Here is a 9,393-nt window from a genome sequence, read left to right as displayed (position 1 = left end):
TGCGGGGGGGGATTCCCAGGACTTCTCTGAGCTGAACCTCCGACCCCATTTTGAGCTTCCCCGGGAGCTAGCTGGACTCGAAGGCTCGGGGAAGCGGAGACGCGGGGAGGGTGAAGGGAGCTTAGCTGTGGTTTGGGGCTCTGCTCCCACGCTGACCAGGACCTCAAGGCCTCCACTGCGGCTGTGCCTCGCTGTGCCGGCGGCTGCAGGGAGCATGCATCCCGCACTGCAAGGGGAGAGTCGCAGGGGCTCAAAGCCAAGCTGCATTGGGCGCGTGAAAGCTTTTGTCCCTGGCTTTCTGCCAGTCTGGGCCAGTGATGTAACCCAGCTCAAGGGCCCAGCTCCACCAGTTCCCTGGGGCTGGGGTTGCTAGACAAGACATCCATCCGTGCTGCTCTTTGCTTGATCAGAGGGGAGCTCGGTGGGCTTGTCTGGCCTGCTTTCCAGGTGCCACGTGTGTTGCTGATGCCCAGTGGTGCAGCCTATGCCTGGCCCTAACCGCTGGGCTCTGCTGCCTTCTGCCACAGAGCTAGTCTAGGCTGAGCTCCAAAGAAACTCATTTTATCTGCCCACGCTCGGAGCTATCAACAAGAGCAACAAAGGGCTTGGAGAGCTCTGCGGTGGTTAGCGGAGAGGGGAGTCTTTGCTGCTGGGTGCCCACCTGCCTCCAGCACAGGCCAGGCAGTGATTGTCCCTGATATGGAAGGAGTTTTCCTGCCCAGTTCCCGGTGAGTCCTTATCACAGCTAGAAGGCAGGGCAGAGATGCACCTTTATGGACCCAGTGAATAAGACATGATATAAGAGCGCGAACCCAAATTCCCGTCATCAGATGCTGCAAAAGGACAGGCAGAGACCGTCATTGTTTGAGCTGACAGTGCAGAGGAAGTGCACTATCTTGACACTCAGGAGATGGCAGGGGTAGTTGATTCCTTCCTCTGCCACAGGCTCTCCTGGGTGTCCTTGGTCATGTCACCCAGCCTCCCTGGGGCTTATCCGCCACCACACCATGAAAGCCCCATCTCTCTGGGTGCTCAGCAAGTGGCATCAGAGGCACTGCTGCCCCCCATCCCCCTTGTCCACTCTCCTCTGGGGCGCCATCTCCCCCCTGGCCGGGAGCGGGAGGCAGCAGGAGGCAGATAACAGCAGGGCAGCCGGCTCTGTCAATAATTGCCTAGTAGGGCCGTGTGTGCAGGGGCCAGCTACCCCTGATAGGGTTGTCCGCATCTCCCCGGCGCTCCGGCACCGAGGCGGCGGTGACGTGGCTGGAGGAAGGCGGGAGCGGTGGCCGTCTTTGCAGCAGGCTGATAAGGGGCATTTGCGGCGGTGGCGCAGGCCCATGTCCCTGGCCGGGGAGGGGGGCCCAGCCCGAGAGCCCTGCTGCTGGGGATAGGACCTATAGTGGGGGCGCTCCGGGCCGGCATGAGGGTAACACGTGGGAAGGGGGTGAGGTTGGCCAGGCAGGCGGGCCAGCCTGTCCTCTGTGGGAATGAGGGGCCCTTGTCCTGAGCTTGTCTCGAGCTGGACGAGGGCAAAGGCTGTCGTGCTGAGGGGCCGTGGGGACCCCCAAGGAGATGCCCCAGCCTGGACTCTGCATGAGGCAGGGTTTGGTGCATGACCAACTCTGCCCATTATTTATAATTTGCTTTTGTCCAACTCCGGGCTTCAGCAGCTGCTTCTCATCCGGCCTTTCTCCGCTGGGTTGAAAAGCCCTTTCCACCCTGGGCTCACCTCCCTGGAGGGCCTGTGCTACCCCCTTCCCCCCTTGCTAGGCCGTGCAGATGGAGCTCATTAGGGCACTCAGGCATTTTCTCCGGCTTCATTTTTGTGGCTCTTTTCTGCACCTTTGCCAGGTTTTCTCCCCACATCCTTTTTCAAGGTGCCAGAGGCCAGCAGCTGGGGCCCACGGGGAACCAGGGAAGCTCCCAGCACTCGGAGGCAGCGAGCTGGGATCCAAACCTCATGGGCTGGACACTCCAACCAGCCCCAGGCCCCTGCTGCCCCTTCCCTCCAGGCCATCTGCAAAGCACCAACTCGCTGCGCCCTCCTGCACAACCGCCCCGGCCCTCGAGCACCTGCTTTCTCTTTGCACTTGCAAGGCCCATCTTGGTATGAAATCTCTGCCCGTCTGCAAAAAACCCACCCCAACCCCCTCAAACCCACCCTGCCCGGCAATGCCCTGGTTTCCTCCTGAGGAAGCCCCATCCAGGACCGCCTGTTGCTGCCCCATTTCCCTAACCCAGTTCTTAAGTGTGTCATGCCAGGGCCATGGGCATCCTGGACCCCTGCATCTCTGCTCCTGGAGGATGCCGGGAAGGACTGGGGGGCTGAGCGGCGAAGCGTGGGGGGACGGTGCCACCTGCCGGCCCACGGACACATTGCACGTGGGTTTTATTCGGGTTTTGCCGTGGCTGCTAGCGCAGCTTCCAGCCGCAGGGGTGAGGGATTGGCTCCGTTTCCAGGTCAGACCTCTGAAAACATGGGCAACCCCTTCTTTCACCCTCCATGAGGTGAACCATATTTTGCAGTGGCATCAACGGAGGTGCCCTGCTGAAAGAAAAAGCAACGAGTAGTTACACCGCAATGACACCCCTTGCGCTAGGTGCTGCACATCTATACAGGATGGTTCCTGCAGCAAGCAGCTGACAGTCCAACTGGACAAAGCGGGGGAGAAGGGATGTGTGAGGAGTGTGCGGTCCTTTAGGTCTGCCTTTGCTCCTGCTTGTCCCTATGTCTCCCCCTTGCCCCTCGTCTTCCCCTTTTGTCCTGAAGTGTGGTGTGCTGCAGTGGTAGTGGCCCTGCCCCTCCCCAGAACCAGCTGCATCTCCTGGTCCAGTATCTCTGGACCTGCCCTTGTATCTGCCATCCCCCAGGCTCACATCAGCAGGACCCTTATTATTTAAGATTGCTTCTCCCAAGAGAAACGGGCTGCTCCCAAAGCCCTTTCCATGTTGCCGGTGTCCCCAGGAGGGGAAGAGCCCGACAGATTGGTGCTGAGAACCGGCAGATCATTGCATGCCTTAGGACAGGAGCAGGCAGCTATTTCTGCCCATAGGTCCTGGACCTGTCCCAGGCTGGGTGGGTCTGATTCCAGCAGCATGTTCTGAGGGACAAGGCAGAGCGATGCAAGGCAGGGGTGGGAGGTTCTCCCTTTGGGCTGCAGCGTGGGGTTTTTCCATGGGAGGAAGCCAGGAGCCCCTTCTGGGGTCTGTGAGGCATATTAGGGGGCTGGGCACGATCTGGCTGGGCTGGGGAAGGAGGCTGCGAAGGCCGTCTTGACTTCCCCCCCCCAGCTACGGCGGGTATCACAGGGGCCCCTGCCGCAAGGAACAGGGTCTGGTTTGGTGATGCACAGCCCCTGGCATGTGAAGGAGTGCCCAGCAATGCACATGGGAGGGGTGTGTGCAGGTGTGACAGGCTGTCCCTGCACCGGAGACACGTGCAGGGCTCTGGAGGAGGTGCCGGGCACTGCATGGCACCCGTCACGCCCCGGCAGCCTGCCAGCTGCTGCGGTAGCAGGATCCTGGCCGTCGGGGGATCTAGTTGGCTGCCTGCACTTAGTGCCTTAATGCAGGGGGGCTCCTGGCCCCCGGCAGCCCAGAGCTCCCTAGGGAGCAGCTGGCTCTTTGCTAATGCAGCCAGTGGGGGAGGCTGTGTCTGCTACTAATGGAGGAGGGCAGGCGCGCTGCTGCAACCATGTCTTGCGGGCACGAGAGGGAGCTCCCGGGAGCTTCTCTGCCCCTTGGGCTGCTGGCGAGGGGCAGTAGGAGGCAGGGGCTGGCCGGGGAGGGGGGCAGCCTCTGCATAGCAGGACCGATGCTTAAACTGGGCTGCCAGACCTAGCACCATCCAGGGCCAGGGACTTTCTGGCTTCAGCCCTCAAATCCATAGGTGCCCACTTGCAGTCTGAGCTTGCAAGTGTCCCCCCTGTTTTTCGCAGCATGGCTGCTTGCAGAGACCCACGCAGCGCTGGTCACCCTGCCCTCAGCCCCCCCGGTCATGCATGGAGGTGCCACGGCCCTGGCCCTGCACTATAAGCCATGTCCTTCCAGCCGGGGTGGGGCTGGAGGCCTGTAGCAGGGCCAGCCCTGAGGGCTCGGGACTCACCGGGCAGGCCCCAAATCACGAGAACAGGAATTGTGAGATGTCGAACACAAGGGCCAAGCTGGGGCTCTGTCTCCTGTTGGGTCAGGCTTAGGGCACGCTCGCTGACTGCTCTCTGGGGCTGTGGGTGCAGGAGCCTCCGGTTCTCCTGCAACAAGGGCCCAGATGCTCCCTAGCTCCCCTGACTCCGGGTGCTGGGGCTGGAAGAGAAAACCCAACCATCCTGCGCTCTCTCCCTCAGCTTCCCATGGACACACGGGGGCTCTGGACTTGGTTCGCTGGCCTCTGTCACACATGGTCTGAGGCCGGTCAGCGCAGGAAGGACAAAGACCTCGGCCTGAGCTGTCCCTGGAGCAAAGGGCAGGCGGCTTTTCACCAAACCTATGTGCACCTGCATGTGTATGTGCACCTGCGTGTGTACATGCACGTGTCCATGCTTGCCAGGGCTCCTGGTACAGAAGGCGACCAGCTGCCAGTCCCTGCAGCTCTTTGCAAAGAGAGTGGACACTGATCCCTGCTTCCCTGTTGCTGGCTGTCGTGGGCTTTACGGCTGGTTTGCGGCGCCTGGGGAAAACGGGAGAGGTAGGGACCCCCAAAACTTATCCCCCCCACCATGAGAGGGGTGTTATTATTGCAGCTGGAGATTGGGAGGCAGGTCCAACTCTTAGCTCTACCATGGACTTACTGTGTGAGCCTAAGCAAGCCCCTAGCACTCCTCGTGCCTCAGTTTCCCCCCACTGCAAAATAGTGATTTCCCCTCCGTTGCCAGGAAGGATGATGCCCAGTGCAAGGGTGTGCGCCCTGCTCTGCTCATTCCCCCTGCATATTGCACCCAACATTTGCACCCAGCCTACGTCTGGCAGGCAAAGACACTCCCCAGTGCCTTCACTGCCCCGTGCCAGCGGCATCGGCCTCACCAGCCCGTCCAGCACCAAGCTCCTTGCTGAACGGAGCTGCAATGCGCCAGGCTCTCCATGCCGGGCGGGCTGGGCAGGGCCGTGGGGGAGGAGATATTGATCCCTGCTCCAGGGGAAGATGGACGGCAGGATTGCAGGCAGGCAGCCAGGGGAAGGCAGTGCTCGTGGGGCTGAGGGGGGTGCCACTGCCGGAAAAATGGGGACACGACACAGGGTGCCCAGACCGCGCCGCATGGAGAGCCCAAGGCTGCGGCACGCAGTGAGTGGCATAACCAGAGCAGGCTGTGATTCCCTGTGCCCTCAGCATCAGCCCTGCAGGGGTCTCGGCTCCCAGAACAGCTCTGGCCCTCCTGGTGCTGCCCTGGTCTTGCTGTACCTGCACCTGTACTCGACAGGGTGCCAGTTCCCTGTGGAGGGGCCCGTTGCTGCTCAGAAAGCCGTGTCTCCCTCCCCAGGGAAAGCAATGAGTCTCCAGAGCTAAGAAACACCCCTAAAGGAACCCAATGCTGTTCCCTCTGCCTGAGTCTGCAGCCAGCCTGCACTGGTTGCTCAGAGCTGTGACCAGCTCCTGCAGGTGCGCTGATCACTCTGGAGCCTACCGAGGGCCACTTGCATTTCAGCACTGCTAACCGTTGTCCTTCTGGTCACGGCGTGTAAGAAAGGGGAGGGAAAGGAAAGAAAGACTGAGATGTGCCAGCTTCTAAAGGACATGTCGTCTTCCTCGGGGGTCACGGCGTGGGGTGTGGGGAGGCTGCAGCAGGGCACTGCCTTTCACTTGCTGGCTGCCGTGGCCACACACAAGGCAGACCCACACGTGGGAGGTGGTGGGCTGGTGAAATCACACAAATCCCCCTGCGCCCATCCCCAGAGTCCGGCTATGCCCCACTCTCCAGCACAGCGCCAGGCCCCTCAGCCCCTTATTGCCCCCAGGGCCAGGCTCATGTATTGGCATCGAGCAGCTCCAATAGTGGGTATCTCAAAGGAAGGCAAAGAGGAGGCTGCTTTCATCCAGTGGCATCAAGGGGGGATGCTACAATGAGCTCCCCTGACCTCCCCAGTGGGGCGCGGTGGGGAACGGGCATTGCCATTCCAGCTCAGACTGGGGTTGGGCCGTCCACTCCAGGAGCCAGGACTGGACACATGGCGGGTGGAGGGGGGAGTTGCTTCCTGGCCGTGGCAGAGGCCCTGCAGCACGTGGGTTTGCCCCTACCAGGCTGTGGGAACTCTTGTCTCCATATAAATCCCTCTAGGGACCCCCCTAAGGGCTAGGCCTCGTGCCATCCTGTGGCAGGGAGTTCCCTTGGCTGTGATGCAGGAGGCTTCTGTTCACCCCTGCTTGTGCCACTGTCTGTCACCTCCCTGCCTTCTGCCTCAGTTGCCCTGTGTGGACAAAGCGGGATAAGGCATTGGCCTGCTGGGCACAGCGCGGTGATGTCTGGCAGTGGGAGGGGGGGGCAGGGAGTCCCAGGCAGGAGGGGGCGATCATTGTTGGTCCCTTTTGCTGGCTTTGAACCTGAGACCTCACCTCCGTCAGTACAGGGGCTCCAAACCAGGCAGCGAGCACACGGAGGGAGGGGCGGGGAAGCTGGGAAAGCAGAGCAATGCACCTGGGACAGTCGGACGTGGCCTATGTCTGGACCTGCACGGGGCTGCCTGTCTCTCTAGAGGTTCAACACCTGCCTTGGTGATGGCAAGGCACGGCATGCAGCACGCCGGGGTACCGAGAGTTATCCCTTGCTGGCTGCAGCAGCGTATGCGAGATGCGTTACTGGATCCCCTGAGCAGATGCACGGACGGATGGACCGCTGCCAGCCCGGCCCCGGGACACCTGGGTCCGTCTGTCCATGTGGCTGCGGGAGGTCACTTGTGTGTGAGCCTCCCCATCAATGATACAGCCCTTCCCTTCCCTGCAGGGTGGCGGGAGCATAAACACACCTTTGGAGACTGTGCTGACAGGTCGGTGCCCTGGTGCTGTGCTGCTCCTAAGGGGATGTTGCTGTTACAGGGTAGGCCCAGCTCACTCACGGGGCTCCACCTTGTCCCGACAGTGCCGGCTCGGAGCCTCGATGCTGCCAGGACACGCGAGCAGCCTCTGTAATAGGACTCGGGAGGCCGGAGAGAGCAAGGCAGGGAAGGAGCACCAGGGCTCTGGGTCCCGCCGGACCTGCCGCAGCCCCTTGGGACGCCCCAGCTACCCGGTGGGGCTGATTTGCAGCTGGCCCATGCACGGGGGAAGGCCTCGAGCAGGGAGGCACCATGGAGGGCTTGGCCCGTGGCCCAGCTACACAACAAGAGCTGGAGGAAGTGCTAAATTTAAACCCGCCCGGGCACAGGGGCTGGGGGGGAACGGCCCAGCGTTTCCTGCATGGCCTCAGCCCGTGTCTGGGCGCGGAGGGGGAGAGCCTCCGGGCTGGCACGTCTCGCCGGCCGCACCCTCCTGCCGGATAGAAACTGTTAAAGGTTGGGCTGCGGAGAGCATCTGTTTCATCAGAGAAATAACAGCCCCGGGCTGAGCCAAGGCAGGCTCCCTCCCTGCGCTGCACAGTCCCGACCTGTTTACAGCACGCCTGGCTGTACCCGCACGCGCACGCCACCCCCGGACACTTCCACTGGGAAACCAGCTACACACGTGCACACGAGCACCCCGAGAAACACCCACACAGAAACTCAGCGACACACACCCAGATACACAACTCAGCTCCTTACACACACCGATACACAGAGAAACTCAGCTATGTACACACCTAGATACACAAACTCAGCTACAAACACACACAAACACACACTCAGATATGCACACACACCCAGATACACAGAGAAACAGCTATGCACACACAGACACATAGAGAAACTCAGCTACATACACACACACACACACACACACACTCAGCTATGGACACACCCAGATACACAGAGAAACTCAACTACACACACAAAGTCAACTATGCACATACCCCCAGATACAGAAACTCAGCTACGCACACCCAGATACAGAAACTCAGCTACGCCCCCACACACAGAAACTCAGCTACAAACACACACGTACACACACACACTCAGCTGTGCACACACACCCAGATACACAAACTCAGCTATGCATACACACACAGAGAAACTCAGCTACACACACACACACACACACACACACACACACACACACTCATACTCAGCTATACATCCCCCCCAAATACACAAAGAAACTCAGCTCCACACCGCCCCCCAGGCATGCAGAGCAATTCAGCCGCACGCACACACACAGGCACTTACACAGTGACACTCAGCCACACACCCGCACATCCCCAGACACTTACAGAGTAACTTAGCTGCACGCACATCCACACAGACACCCAGAGAAACTCAGCTGCCTACACGTACTGCCCCCACCCCAGCATGTACATGGAGAAACTCAGCTACAGGCCTGTCCGCGTCCACCCGACGGCTCCAGCACCCCGGCACAAAGCACACCCCCTAAAGCTCAGACACACACACATGCACACACCACCCCTTCCAGCTCCCTTCCTCTCAGCCCCCAGCCTCCAACACACTCTCGCACACATCTGCACGCAAGCAAAGCCAGACACCAACCGCTCTGACTCAGATACCGATCCGGACACACCCACCGTTGGAAACCCACGCTCAGAGTCACCGAAACGTGTACCGTGCCTGGCGGCATGCACACTCCTACACACCCGCCCGCACCTACATGGAGAGCCACGCGCCCCCCCGCCGCACTCTCTGAGGTCCTGCTTCCCGCTGCTACCCCCATGCCCAAACACCGCGCTGCTTTTATGGCCTGCTCCTCTTCCTCCTCGGAGGAGACCCCTCCAAGCAAAGTCCGGACAGCTGGCTTGAATCCCAGGAAGAGCCTCTCTCTGTCTCTGATCCCAATTTCATGCATTTTTTTTCCCTTTTCCCAAGGAAACTCATCATTTGTTTGCTGGAAAAGGTAAATTGGGCCAGTCTTGTCAGTGGGCCCGATGCTAAGCCACCGCGGCGGTGCCTGGCTGCAGTGTGAAAAGGCAGGATCAGACATGGGCACAGGGTATGACTTTGAGGGCCTACTGCCATGTCCTCGCGGTACCCCCCAGCTGCTGTGCACAGGAGACGGTCCTATGTGGAGGAGTTTGCACCTCCAATTGAACACATCAGACAAAGGAAATGCCACTGGCAGTTAGGGGACACTGAGGCACGGTGCACCCGAGGGCACAGAGGAGGACTGTGGTGTGACCTCTACTCCCACCGGTGGGTACGGTCCCCAGAAAGCCAGCTGGGAGCTGCCAGACACAGCGTGACAGCATGTACCGTACGCTGCGGCTGCCCAGACCTGGCACGGCGCGGCGAGCCCGCCCAGAGGGGCCGTCCAGGGGGGGAAGG

This window comes from Alligator sinensis, unplaced genomic scaffold, assembly GCF_000455745.1.
Source record: "Alligator sinensis unplaced genomic scaffold, ASM45574v1 scaffold301_1, whole genome shotgun sequence".
Taxonomy (NCBI): Eukaryota; Metazoa; Chordata; order Crocodylia; family Alligatoridae; genus Alligator; species Alligator sinensis.
The sequence above is the reverse complement of the archived record's forward strand: the minus strand, read 5'-3'. Positions refer to the sequence as shown.